The 12,312-nt window shown below is 47.3% G+C and overlaps 2 protein-coding genes across 3 annotated transcripts in view; one reads left to right on the top strand and one right to left on the bottom strand.

Moving 5' to 3' along the window:
- LOC138570305 (gastrula zinc finger protein XlCGF57.1-like) overlaps window positions 1–4,288 on the bottom strand; it is a 65,229-nt gene extending 60,941 nt beyond the window's left edge. For both annotated transcript variants that reach the window (XM_069649080.1, XM_069649082.1), the window contains exon 1: window positions 4,115–4,288. The gene's annotated coding sequence lies outside the window, so the exon portion shown is untranslated. The remainder of the gene's footprint in view (window positions 1–4,114) is intronic.
- The window catches only part of LOC138568911 (uncharacterized), a 273,113-nt gene that overhangs the window by 210,888 nt on the left and 49,913 nt on the right, over window positions 1–12,312 (top strand). The window lies entirely within an intron of this gene.

Here is a 12,312-nt window from a genome sequence, read left to right as displayed (position 1 = left end):
GGTAGCTTGTTTATAATAGTGAGCTTGGCCTTATAGTGGTAAGCTGTAGCCTGAACTGACTCTGACACTTTCCCCTCTGTGGAGCCTCTAGCACTTACCCCCCTTCCCCTGTCCCTTCTCTCTCTCTGCACTTGCATGTTCTGAATGCTCACAAGGCCTGGTAGGACCACCTCTGTACTCTTCATCAGTGTTATTGTAATTGCCTTTCTATTCCCCTGTTCCCTCCCCTTTGCCCTGTGGGCACCTCGAAACACAATGGGCCTCATTACGAGTCCGGCGGTAACCGCGGCGGTAAAACCGCCTGGTTACCGCCGGATTCGTATTACCATTCCGCCTCCGTGATTCCCGGAATTACCGGGGCATTAGAACCCCGGTTTTCCGGGAATCACGGAGGCGGAATGGTGTAAATCCCCATTCCCATTGAGTCCTATGGGACTCAATGGGAATCGGGATCATGGAAACACCGGCAGCATCTCGTAATGCTGCCGGTGTTTCCTCGTCCGCCTGCATGCGGGAGGTGTTAAACCCGCCAGGTCAGACCTGGCGGGAACATCACCTCCCCCCTGCAGGGGTCGGGATCAGGCGGTCCGGAAACAACGGTGGCGGCGGGTTTACCGCCACCGTTATTTCCGGACCGCCAGGGTCGTCATGAGGCCCAATGTCTTGTTGTATGAGCACCTTACAAATACACAATAAATACAAAATAAATAAATAAGAAAGGCAAAGAAGTGGAGGTGACTCAGCGCTTGTCATTAGTAACATAAGGAGAAGGTGAGCCTGTGGAGAGGGCTGTTACTTACTAACACAGAGTGAGTGGACGGGCCTGAGGAGAAGGCCGGTGTGAACAGTAAGTGAACGAAGGGGGAGGTGAGTGTTTAGGAGTGAGTGTGTGTGTTTTAGGGAAAAATGGTATACAAAGAGAAGTGGGAAGGGTGCCTAGGGTAATTGGGACGCAAAGGAAGGGCAGCCAGGGGATGTCAGATAATGGCGTATCTAGATAACCCCTGGATCACATGTGCAAAAAATTGCCCCAATATCGCTATTAAATATAAAAGTATCATTTTCAGTGGGTCAAGGAGAGTGCAGGACCTGTGTGGCCCGGAGAACATTCAATCGCGCTATTACTGTATTACCGCCGCATTTAAGGGTCCGCCAAATCACAGCTTCGGCTGATTTCCCCCTAGCTCTTAGCTCCCTTTCAAGCAGGAGTCACGGATCGGCGAGAGGCGTCGAGAAGCATCGAGGAACTCGGCGTTCGGCGTCGGGGAATCGACGGCCCTTCTTGAATGCCTTCCCTTTCAAGCGGGAGACACGGGGCGTTGAACGTCCGACAACAAACAGGGTAGAACGGTGTCGATGAGGCGGCAGCTTCGATCCAAGCGGTGCTCGTCGACGATGGAGCGTTGGCGTCCTGCAAGGCAGAGGCATGCGGGGCACCTCGATGACAATTGTTCTGGACCGCAAAGATTGTGAAGACGGGGGCCCAGCAAGGGCGTCGAGTCGTTCGAGTATTTGTGGTCGTCGGGTGGCGGGAAACCCACCGGCAGGTTTCTCCTCTGCGCGTTGGTCGTCCTCAACTTTCTCCGGCAGGATAAAGCGGTCGACGGTGCGCACGAGGGAGTCCTTCGATTCAAATGTTCTTAGGCAAGGAGCGGACGGCTCCGGTCGTCGGCGGCACGGCGTCAAGTGGTTCCCACGGCTGGGCAACACAACTTCGACGGGCCTCCAGCGGTTACACAGACCTGCGAACCCTGGTCGACGGCAATGGACTTCGACGGCGGCGATGTCCGGGTGCTACACTTCGATCTTCTCGGCGGTCCCGTCTCGGGTCGGCAGCCTTTCGAGGGTCTGACTTCCAGGGCGCTTTGGCGAAGATGTAGCGGTGCTCGATGATCCCTCGGAGCACGGAAAGAGGGCGCCTTACCAGGTCCTCTCTCGGGTCAGTCCTCGACGAATTCGGCAACCTTCAGATCTGTCGAAGCAAATGCACAGCAAGTCTTCTTCTTCCAGCTGGACATCGAGGATCAGCAATTCCAGTTACTCTTGAGTGGAGACTCAGCTTCTGAACGCTTCTGAACAATTTCCAGTGGTGAGAGGTCCCCAGATATACTATTCTGTCTCTCATCCACACTGCTGGCACACACTCAGCAGCCAATCACACAGAAGGGCATTCATGCAGTCAGTCAGCCAATCAGGCACACAGTGCATTCAGGCCACACTCCTCCCTTTCAGACACTCACAACAAGGAATGTGGATTGGGACAAGTACCCAGCCATTCAACACTACACACTGCATTCAGGCCAGTTTCGGACAGGGCTGTCTCAGTCTTTGTCTCACATGCCAGAAACCAGACAACCACAACAAGGAGTGTATATTGGTCACACACTCCATTCACCCAGGTCCCACCCACAGGAGGTACCCACAACATACAGTCACTGGGAAGGCTCCAGTCAGTCTAGCTGGGCCTTCACAACAACACCATATATGGAACTTCCACCCAACAGCCAGTCAGGGGGAAGGGACAGAGTCAGGGCTTCCCAGGACTTTGGGAAAACAAGGTAACAGGAAATAGAAAGCAAGAGGCCACAGGGGCCATCTTGTTTCATATCAGGAATCAACTGATCCCAATGGCAGGGCCTGGGTATCCCAAAATGGAGGACACCCAGAGCACCTGTGAAATTCAGCATGGAGCTGCCACCAGCCCATACCCTGCTCTGTGGGCCACCCACAGGTGCCCAAAAACATACACTAGGGGCACAGGGTTGTACCCCTACCCATGGGTGCCACAAGGGTATCCCATGGGTCTGTTCACCAAACCAAAAGAGAGAGCCGCAGTGCCAGGAGTCCCACATGGACTCCTGGGCAGAAAACACGACAGAACACACGATAAAAAGTAGTAAAGGACAAGGATTCAGAGGCCCTGTCCCCCTGATGCATTTCCAGCATCACACACACCACATCATACATCAACACCTCTGGAGCCTCCCTTGGCACCTTAATCAATTCTCCTCTCTAACTCCCTTCACACCTGATGAGGTCACCAGACAAGTGCGGTCTATGTAGGCTTTATCCACACAGGTGGACCCATGCCCCTCCAAAACCATTAAGGACAACATTCACTCTCTCACTCCACCCTTGGCTGATCTCTGCAATCTCTCTTTTGCCACTGGAGTTTTCCCAACTTCACTTAAGCACTCCCCTGTACACCCTCTGCTTAAGAAACCCTCTGCCGACCCCTCCATTCCGGCAAACTACCGCCCTATCTCCATCACTCCTTTCCTGGGAAAACTCCGGGGGAAGTTGGCTCAGTTTACCCTCCACAATGAATCTGCTGGTTGCTTCCACGACCATCAGTCTGGCTTTAGAGCATCCAGAGGCACGAAAACTGTTCTTCTGAACACCTGTGAAGACCTGCTCTCAAATCTTGACACTAACATTCCCTCTGTTCTCATTCTTCTTGACCTCTCCTCTGCCTTTGACACAATAAACCAAAACATCTAGGTCATGCTCTGGCGTAGTTAACCTTCTTCCTTTCCGAACACTCATCCCAGGTGGAACTTGGGTCATTTCTCTCTGCTATCACTCTTTCAACCTGTGGAGTTCCCCAGGGTTCTAACCTATCCCCCTGGTTCTTCACTGTCTACATGGTTGCCCTGGCACGTGTGATTACCACCTTCATCTCTAACTTCCAGTGTTATGAGGATGACACGCAACTCTCCTTCAGGCTACCCTCAGCCACCTCCTCTTTCCTGCCTATAACTGACTGTCTGCAATTCAGTCATGGTGTGCTGCAAACGACATCTGCCTCAATGCCAGTAAAACCATGATTCCTCCCTTAGCCTTGCCCCGCACCCACTTGTGAGGCAAAAAACCTTGGGGTCATCTTCAACTGCACTCTCTACGGCGGCAATAGACTTGGATTGTGCTTTTGATGTCCTTTAAGCAAGCCACATTAGTGGAGACATTAGTGGAGAGAGAAACTCCTCCCTGCAGGCTATGATACCACACTCCAACACATGATGCAGTGTAAAGAAGTTTATATAGAGTTCCACTAGCCGGGGATATTTCAATTGCCCGAGGGACCCATTTGCTGGCTAATGAGGCTTTGTCTTACCGGGTTCCTTGTTCCCACGTTGTATTTCCAGGGGAAACTAAAAGTGATCCATGCAGACGAGGAGACACCCCCTCACACCCAAACAGGACAAACACTCCCTAGGCTCCGCCTGCGAGCCTGGGGTGTTGAGTAGGGCCTCCTCCTTCTCTTCTTCCTCCTCCTCCTCCTCCTCCTCCTCCTCCTCGCCGGTAATAGATGTAGAAAGAGGGCTGTCTCCAGTTACAGTCTCTCACGTCAACACCGTCATATGTAATGGCAGCCAAACCCCACACTCGGCAGCACTTGCACCCGAATAATGCGCATGCGCTGGTGATTAGTATCTGGTTTATGAGCTTGTTCTGTAAACGAATGTTTACGTTCCGCGCACGGTTGCCATGTCAGAGCTCTGCGCGTCACGCAGGCCCTGCTGATCAGTATCTGAATTCTGCGCATGTGCAGAAGGCGGATCCCGCGCGTCACGCAGGCCCGGCTAATTAGTATCAGAGCTCTGCGCATGTGCAGCTCGGCGGGTCCTTCGCGTCACGCAGGCCCCGCCGATCAGTATCAGACCTCTGCGCATGTGCAGCTCGGCGGGTCCTGCGCGTCACGCAGGCCCCGTCGATAGTGTCTGAGCTTGACGCATGCGCAGATCACCTCTCATCCCCGGGCGGGCAGAGGGAGCTGTTCCGGCCGCTGCCTCCGGGGTCCTCCCGGTCTCTGAGGCCTCTCCGGTGTCGGCTCCTTTACAGCGTGAGCGCTACGGGTTGACAGTAATATTCTCGCACTCCTCACACTTCAGTTATGAGATTTGTTTTCCTTCAGACACAGCGGCTCCGCCCTCCTGCGCATGTGTCTGAGGGCGGGACACGCTGCACGTTATTTCCATAATAATAATAATAACGTTCATTTGAATTGAGCCCGTGGCGTTTGCATTTTCAGATCTGAATGCACTATTGCTGAGTCATCGAGTTACAGAAAAAGAAGTGCAGGAAACAAGGTGAATAACTGCTGCGATGCCTTCATTTCTGAGCTTTCAGGTAGCTTGACCCCAATCCCCCCACACCCGCCCCCCAGGGCGTGCCCTCGCCCCCTTACCGCTTTCCCTTCACTCGTGTCTCTTCCTGTGGGGGAGGCTGGGAAGGGGGTGTTGCTAAATCTGGAAAAGATCTGGGGCTTTGCTAATGTCGGGACTGTCAGGACTCAGGGCTAGCTATATCCTTTTGGGTGTAGCCCCTGAGCTTTTATCCGGGGCTACAACCAAAAGACCTGGGGCTTCATCCTCCCTCCCCCAGCCCCGCGCTAGCAATGCCTCTGCTTCATGGAAGTGATACCTATGACGCGCGGATCCCTGCTTCAGGGGAGCAGTCTCTGGCTCAGTTGACTAATGCATCTGCTACAGCAGAGATCTGCCAGCTGTAGCTGAACAGATGTTTTGGACTATTTATTTATTTTATTCATTTTTGCATTCATTACATCGCTCAAAACACATAAGTATCTATCTAGGCGCTAGTTACAGAAGTGTGTGGTACATTAGTCAAGTGCAAGACATTGGGCCTCATCACGAGTTAGCCGGTAACGCTGGCGTTATTACCGCCAGCGGTATTAGCCCTACCGCCGAACCCCCAGCGCTATCATCGCCGGATCACGGGTTTGGTGGTAATGGAATTCCCCATTCCCCACTAAGCCTATTCGGGAATGCCCCATTCCCCATTGGGCTCAATGGGGAATTTTCATGCTCTTACTGCCGGTGGATTTCCCACCGGCAGTAATAGTGCAAATTTTTGGCAGATTACCCCCCAGCTCAGAGCTGGAGAGAAATCCACCGAAGCCCTGATTTGGCGGACCCTTAAATCCGGCAGTAATAGTGCGACCGTCGGATTTAAGGGTTACCGCCAAACTCGTGAGGAGGCCCATTGTATGGTTACAGTTGTACAGATATGTTTGTGTGCACAGCATGGCCAAACCTCACCTCATGGTGCAGTGGCCTACATCCGGCAGCATAAGCAGTCCAAGTGGTATGATGATACAGACAAGCAAAGCCTCACCTCATGGTGCAGGGGGCTACATCCAGCAGCGTAAGAAGTCCAAGTGGTATGATGATACAGACAGGCAAAGCCTCACTCATGGTGCAGGGGGCTACATCCCGCAGCGTAATAAGTCCAAGTGGAATGATGATACAGACAGGCAAAGCCTTACCTCATGGTGCAGGGGGCTACATCCAGCAGCGTAAGAAGTCCAAGTGGTATGATGATACAGACAGGCAAAGCCTCACCTCATGGTGTGGGGCTGGGGGGAGCTACATCCGGCAGTATACAAGTCAAAATGATATGAAGATACAGACAGGCAAAGCCTCACCTCAGGATGCTGCAGCATACAAGTCAAATTGCATTACGCAGATCCCAAAAGGATGATACAGTTGTCGGGCATGCGTAGATGTGACTTTCCACACTCGTGAAAATACGAGCCGTTTTACCAACGGAATTTAGCGCGCCAAGATAGGATTATTGAGCAAGTATGATGATGCAAGCATATTCCATAAACCAGACAAAGGCAGCAGTAAATGGAACCCCCGGGTAGGTGCAAAGTGCATGGGCAGGTGGGCAGCGAAGAACAAGGTTCTGAGCAGTAATAGGGGATATAGATATTCGGGAACAGAGAGTTCATCCGGCATTGGAAATTCTGTCAGAACAATAAGCTTGTGAGTATTGGTGAGTCTGAGCTGGCAGAATGCTAACGGGGAGGGGGCACGAGCAAGGCAGGCGATACAGGCAGGATGGTAATGAGGTTGATGGATAGCAGCGAATGGGGGAGGAGAAGTGATTCATGCACAGGAAGTAAAGGTCGGAGTACAGGGCTTGCATGAGGCTTACCAGCACAGCCAGCGTCGGATGATCTGGAGAGGATTGCTGATTGGCTCTCATAATCCCTGACTATTTATATGATATGATATTCTGTCATTTAAAAACGTGCCTGTACACAAGTGTATTAAGTATACTGGTATGGGCTGATGGGAGTTGTAGTCCAAACATCTTAAAATCCAAAGTGTGCAGACCCCTGCTCTACCGGAACGTATTCTTCACCTCATGTTCACTGGCTGAAATCCCTGCAGGTCCCTTGAGTCCTTCACCCATTCTAGATGGACACAATGAGTACCACTGAGTTGTGGAACTATGACCTTTATCTGCCTATATAAACAAGATACCCCAATGGGGATAAAAGTGCCTCCTACAAATACATCTGTTATGTTAATACCTTTGGGCCTTACAATTGGACTCACTTGATAGTGTCTTTTCTTGGGTCCACAAAAAACCCACTTGCAATGATTTAAGAGTCTGGCATCCCCTACTGGCTTGTGCCTTCCACTTTGTGCATTGCCAAAGAAGAGACATTTGAAGCACTTTCTAGTTGTTCAATTAGTGAAAACCATTTGGGAAAATGTGTTTCTAGCTTTGCACAAAGTGAAGTAAACGGCTTGCTTGGCATCTGTATTCTCGTTCACTGATTGCTCGTGCTAGTGGGGCTGTGCTCTGCGGTACTGCGCATCCTGCTTGCGTAGATGCAGTGCTAAACAGTATTGGGGCGGAAGAGAAATCTAGGATGCGGCATGGGCCTCATTCCGAGGTTGGTGCTAGTCATGGGCTATTAGCGCCATGACTAGCACCATTACCGGTACCGTGTCCGCACTGGTTCAATGGGAACTTACAGGTCTAGTCAGACCTTTGCGGGACCGGTAAATCCCCATTGAAAATGTCAATCCCCATTCCCATTTGAGCCCCCATAGGGCTCAATGGGAATGGGGAGGGTGCTAATAATGGTACTGTAAATTACGGTACCGTTATTAGCTCTGAAGTCCCTTTGCGGATCCCATCCATAACACCTAGTAAAAGCAGGCTATAAGGACGGGGCCGCAAAGGGACCTCGTAGTAGGGAGCAAAGGGTTTACTGGCACCAATGTCCTTAACAGTGCCCGGTATCCCTTTGCGCCCTACTCGGAATGACCCCCATTGTGTCTTATGACGGCAAATATGACCCATGTCATTCCGTGGATTCTTATCCAGTCCAACAAAGCATATCCCCTGTGGTCTGAGTCATGCATGGTGACTTGGTATGGAAGGAGCCTACTTTAGCATGTAGATATGGAAGTACTAAATACTGTCAAAAACAGAGTTGCCAGACACTTAAAGCACTGCTCCCCATGCTGCTCTCTCCTTCTGTTGCTAGGCTACTGACCTAACCCTTCTCCTTAGCTACTGCATCCCTCATTGCGTTCAAGCATAATGGCTTCTACATCTACCCCAGTCGCATGCCCAAGTCTAGTTGTGCATTCAACTCCTTTACCGACAATTGTGCTGCTAAAACAAAAGTACACCACAGGAGCTGGGGAAGTAAAGTTAAAACACAAAAGGAGGTACCGGCCACAATGAGCATTCAAAAAATATTTCTAGAAATGGGGGTATCCTAACAAACGCCTCAATAAATCAAAAAGAGGGATCGTATACCCCAAGAGAAAGCTCACTGAAGAGATGTGTAAACGACACCAATCAAACTAGAATGACTTGTGTTGTCACCCGCTCACCTATAACGTCTAGTTAAAGTAATATCTAGAAGTATTGGCCAATTGTGAAACTTGAATTACCAAATGAAGACACACCAATATTTGCCTCGAAACACGCATCCAACCTCATGGACAAACTGGTACACTCAGCATTTGCAAAAACAGTACCTAGGAACACCTTAATGAATTTACATCCAGTGGTGGGACACCACCAAATTCTCTGGAAAAATGTCTTCCTTTATGATATGAAATAGACAATGGCAACTACTAGAATTTACCAACTGCATATACAGAAAGCACATTTTGGACAAAATTGCTACTCTTCAATCAGAAATCAAATGTAAGCAACACTGCCACCAAACAGATAAGCAATTAAATACCTCTACGACTTTATTCACCCAAGCTACCCCCAATATTAAACCGTTCAGCTTCTCCTCACCATTGCCAAGGTTGAATGCATTATCTTTTTATTTTTATTTTATTAAATTTAAAGTGCGTATTGGTTAATTAAAACCTTATACACTATCAAATAACAATTACATCAATAACAAGAGAAAAGACATACATTGATTTCATATTATACATATATAGAGAACAGAGATAATACATTCTTTTTAAAAGAGACAAATTGCTTGCTTCCAAATATAAAAGGCTGCCCCCATAAAAACCTTAATTTCTCCATCAAAAATAGCTGACCAGAATTGATTAGATTCGATCCTTTGAAGATCCCCAACAAAATTTGAGTATCCTTTAGAATACCATTCCTTTAGTTTGGTGCACATAGTTAAAAGGTGTCTTGCTGTCTCAACCTCTAATTTACAGTGTCCACACAATCTTTCAGCATGGGGTATATTAGTCCAAGCCCCGATTATTTCATTACAGGGGAGAGTATTCATACGTAACTGTAAAATAAATCTCCTCATAGTCCTATTTCCTGTATTTAACAAATACTGTTTAGGAATAGCTGGTTTAAGACCTTGAAGAGCATAAACTGCATATCGAGGAATGTTATGTAGATAAGACTGATTTTCACTCAACTCCCAAATACATGCTTTTTCTTTGAGGCTTTTCAGAATGCGTACAATATTATCCTTCCCCGTAAATTCATTAAAACCTAAGGTTTCAAGGAAGGCTAGTACTGTTTGTTGTAAACTAACCATATAAAAATTCTGATACCTGCCTTCACTCTTATTTTTCCCTATGAGACCAAGAAGGTTTTCATTCCCCTCTTCCCCCAATATTATTTTAAAGTAGAGTTTACAGCATCCTGTTTTCCACAACGTGGAAAGGGAAGTAGTCCCCAACTCGCATCTTATTGCTTGTATAGGCACAGCTTTAGGTAACCCAAGGACTGGCCTCCAAAGCTTCCCTTCGAGTTGGTCTAATTTACTCAGATATTTGCTTTCCACTGTTTCTATAGCATACATGATTCCAGGGATAATACAACTCTTATATATTTCTAGAAAGCCTTCAATGGAGTGGCCACCCTTACTAACCATGTATTTCCTTATCACATTCCATGTCTTTAAAGTTTTCAGATTAACTACCTCTTGAAAGAAATTAATACATGGTTTACTCAAAATGGGCATCCCCAGATAGGGATAGGCATCAACAACCTCCAATTTAATATTTCTAATGTGCCATCTCGAGTTAAGCTTTTTCTTTTCTTGTTTAGTAACTCCAAATGCCATAATTTTAGTTTTATTTATATTAATATTGAGGTCATTTGCCTCCGAATAAACAGACAAACCATTCAGCATTCTTTGCAATCCTATCAGCGTTTTATCCATAAGGATAGTATCATCTGCGTACATGAGTCCGCATATTGTTTTCCCAGCCACAATAGGTGGAAAAATGTTTAAGCTCTAAAACTCTCCCACATATCTAATACATATAAATTATACAATATAGGAGAAGCGGCACAACCCTGCTTAAGTCCAGTATTAGTTCTAATCTCAGATGACAACACCCTTCCTTTACCCAAGCAGACGGTCACCGTGGTTTCCCTATACATTTCCTGCAAAAAATGGAGAATTTTTGGACAAATCTTTTTCCCTCTCAGTTTCTCCAACAAAAGTCCCCTATTGACACAGCCAAAGGCTTTAGAATAGTCTATAAAACATACATATCATGTTCCCCCTTATCCTTAGAGCCAGCTATGGTGTAATTCAGCATAGTCAAGTTATCCAGGGTACTATATCCCTTTCGGAAGCCCGTTTGTTGAATAGAGAGAAGACTATTATCCTCTATCCATTTATTCAAACTATCCACTAGCAAGGAGCAAAAGATCTTACAACTACTATCCGCCATTGCCAGAAGTCTGTAATTATCCGGCAATTTTTTGTCCCCTTTTTTAAAAATAGGGACAACAATAGCTTTCTTCCAACTTTCTGGTATAATACCTGTTTCCCATATACTCGTGAATAGTTGGAAAAAGATGCCTACCCATTTCTTAGGGTTCAGTTTTATAGCAATGTTGGCCAGCCCATCCGGCCCCGGGGCACGAGAGGAATTCATTTTTGAGATCACTTTAAGAATGTCTGTAATATCAAAGGGGAAATTGGCCATACCACATGGATTTATGTTAATAATATCAGATATGTGACTAGTCTTGAAAAAGAGATCGGTAATATATTGTTTCCAAGCCTCCTGGCCAACATCATTATTTTCCCTATTATCTTCATCCATTAGAAATTGTCGTTAAAGATACCAACATTTTTTTGAGTCATGGGTTTTGCATAGCTTATATATGCATCTCCAATTTGCATTATTGGTGTTATATTTATAATCCTTTATCCAATTTTTATAGTGCGTTTTTATGTTACTAATTCTTTTACTTCTCTCTTTGTCATTTAAGTCACATATCTGCTTAAGTTTTCGGATGTCACGCATCATCTCTTTTTTCCTATCATAGATTGCTTGATCAAACTTATGTGAATAGTTTTTCCCCTTTATATTTTTCAAAATGACATTACTGTTTGTGCGTCGTATTATACCCAACAAGTTGGTAATAGAATTAACCCATTACAGGCAATATCTTGACCATCAATAATTAAGCGATCAAACAGACCATTGAAAGAGGCTAGATTTTTATCAGACCACGTAATCCTATTTCGACTTGCTGAGAATTGTATGTTCATCTCCTTGTCCACTCCCCATCTTTGGGTAGGGGTCATAGTTAATTTACCACTAAGAGGTATATGGTCGCTCAACAGGATATCTACATGCTCGAACGAGATGTTTGAGCATCTTTGGTTTTTATTTACGAACATGTAGTCTAACCTATAAGAGGCCTTTCCATTAGACACAAAGGGCCTCATTACACGGATGGCGGTAAGGATTTACCGGTACCGGTAAAATAACGGTACCGGTAAATCCTTACCGCCTTACTACGAGGTCCCTTTGCGGGTTGGGGGATTTAACGCCTGCTTTTCGCAGGCATTCAAAACCAAACCGCAAAGGGACCCAGGGAGCTAATTACGGTACCGCAATTTGCGGTACCGTAATTAGCGCCTTCCCCATTCCCATTATGCCCTATGGGGCAAAAATGGGAATGGGGAAGGGCAATGGTGGAAGGGGGAATTACCGCCCGCCAACCTTGGAATGGGGCGGTAATTCCCCTTTCCGCCAAGGTGGTGCCGGTATTTTACCGGCATGAACCATG

Source organism: Ambystoma mexicanum, chromosome 2q, assembly GCF_040938575.1.
Source record: "Ambystoma mexicanum isolate Mex_15411 chromosome 2q, UKY_AmexF1_1, whole genome shotgun sequence".
NCBI lineage: Eukaryota > Metazoa > Chordata > Amphibia > Caudata > Ambystomatidae > Ambystoma > Ambystoma mexicanum.
The sequence above is the reverse complement of the archived record's forward strand: the minus strand, read 5'-3'. Positions and strand labels throughout refer to the sequence as shown.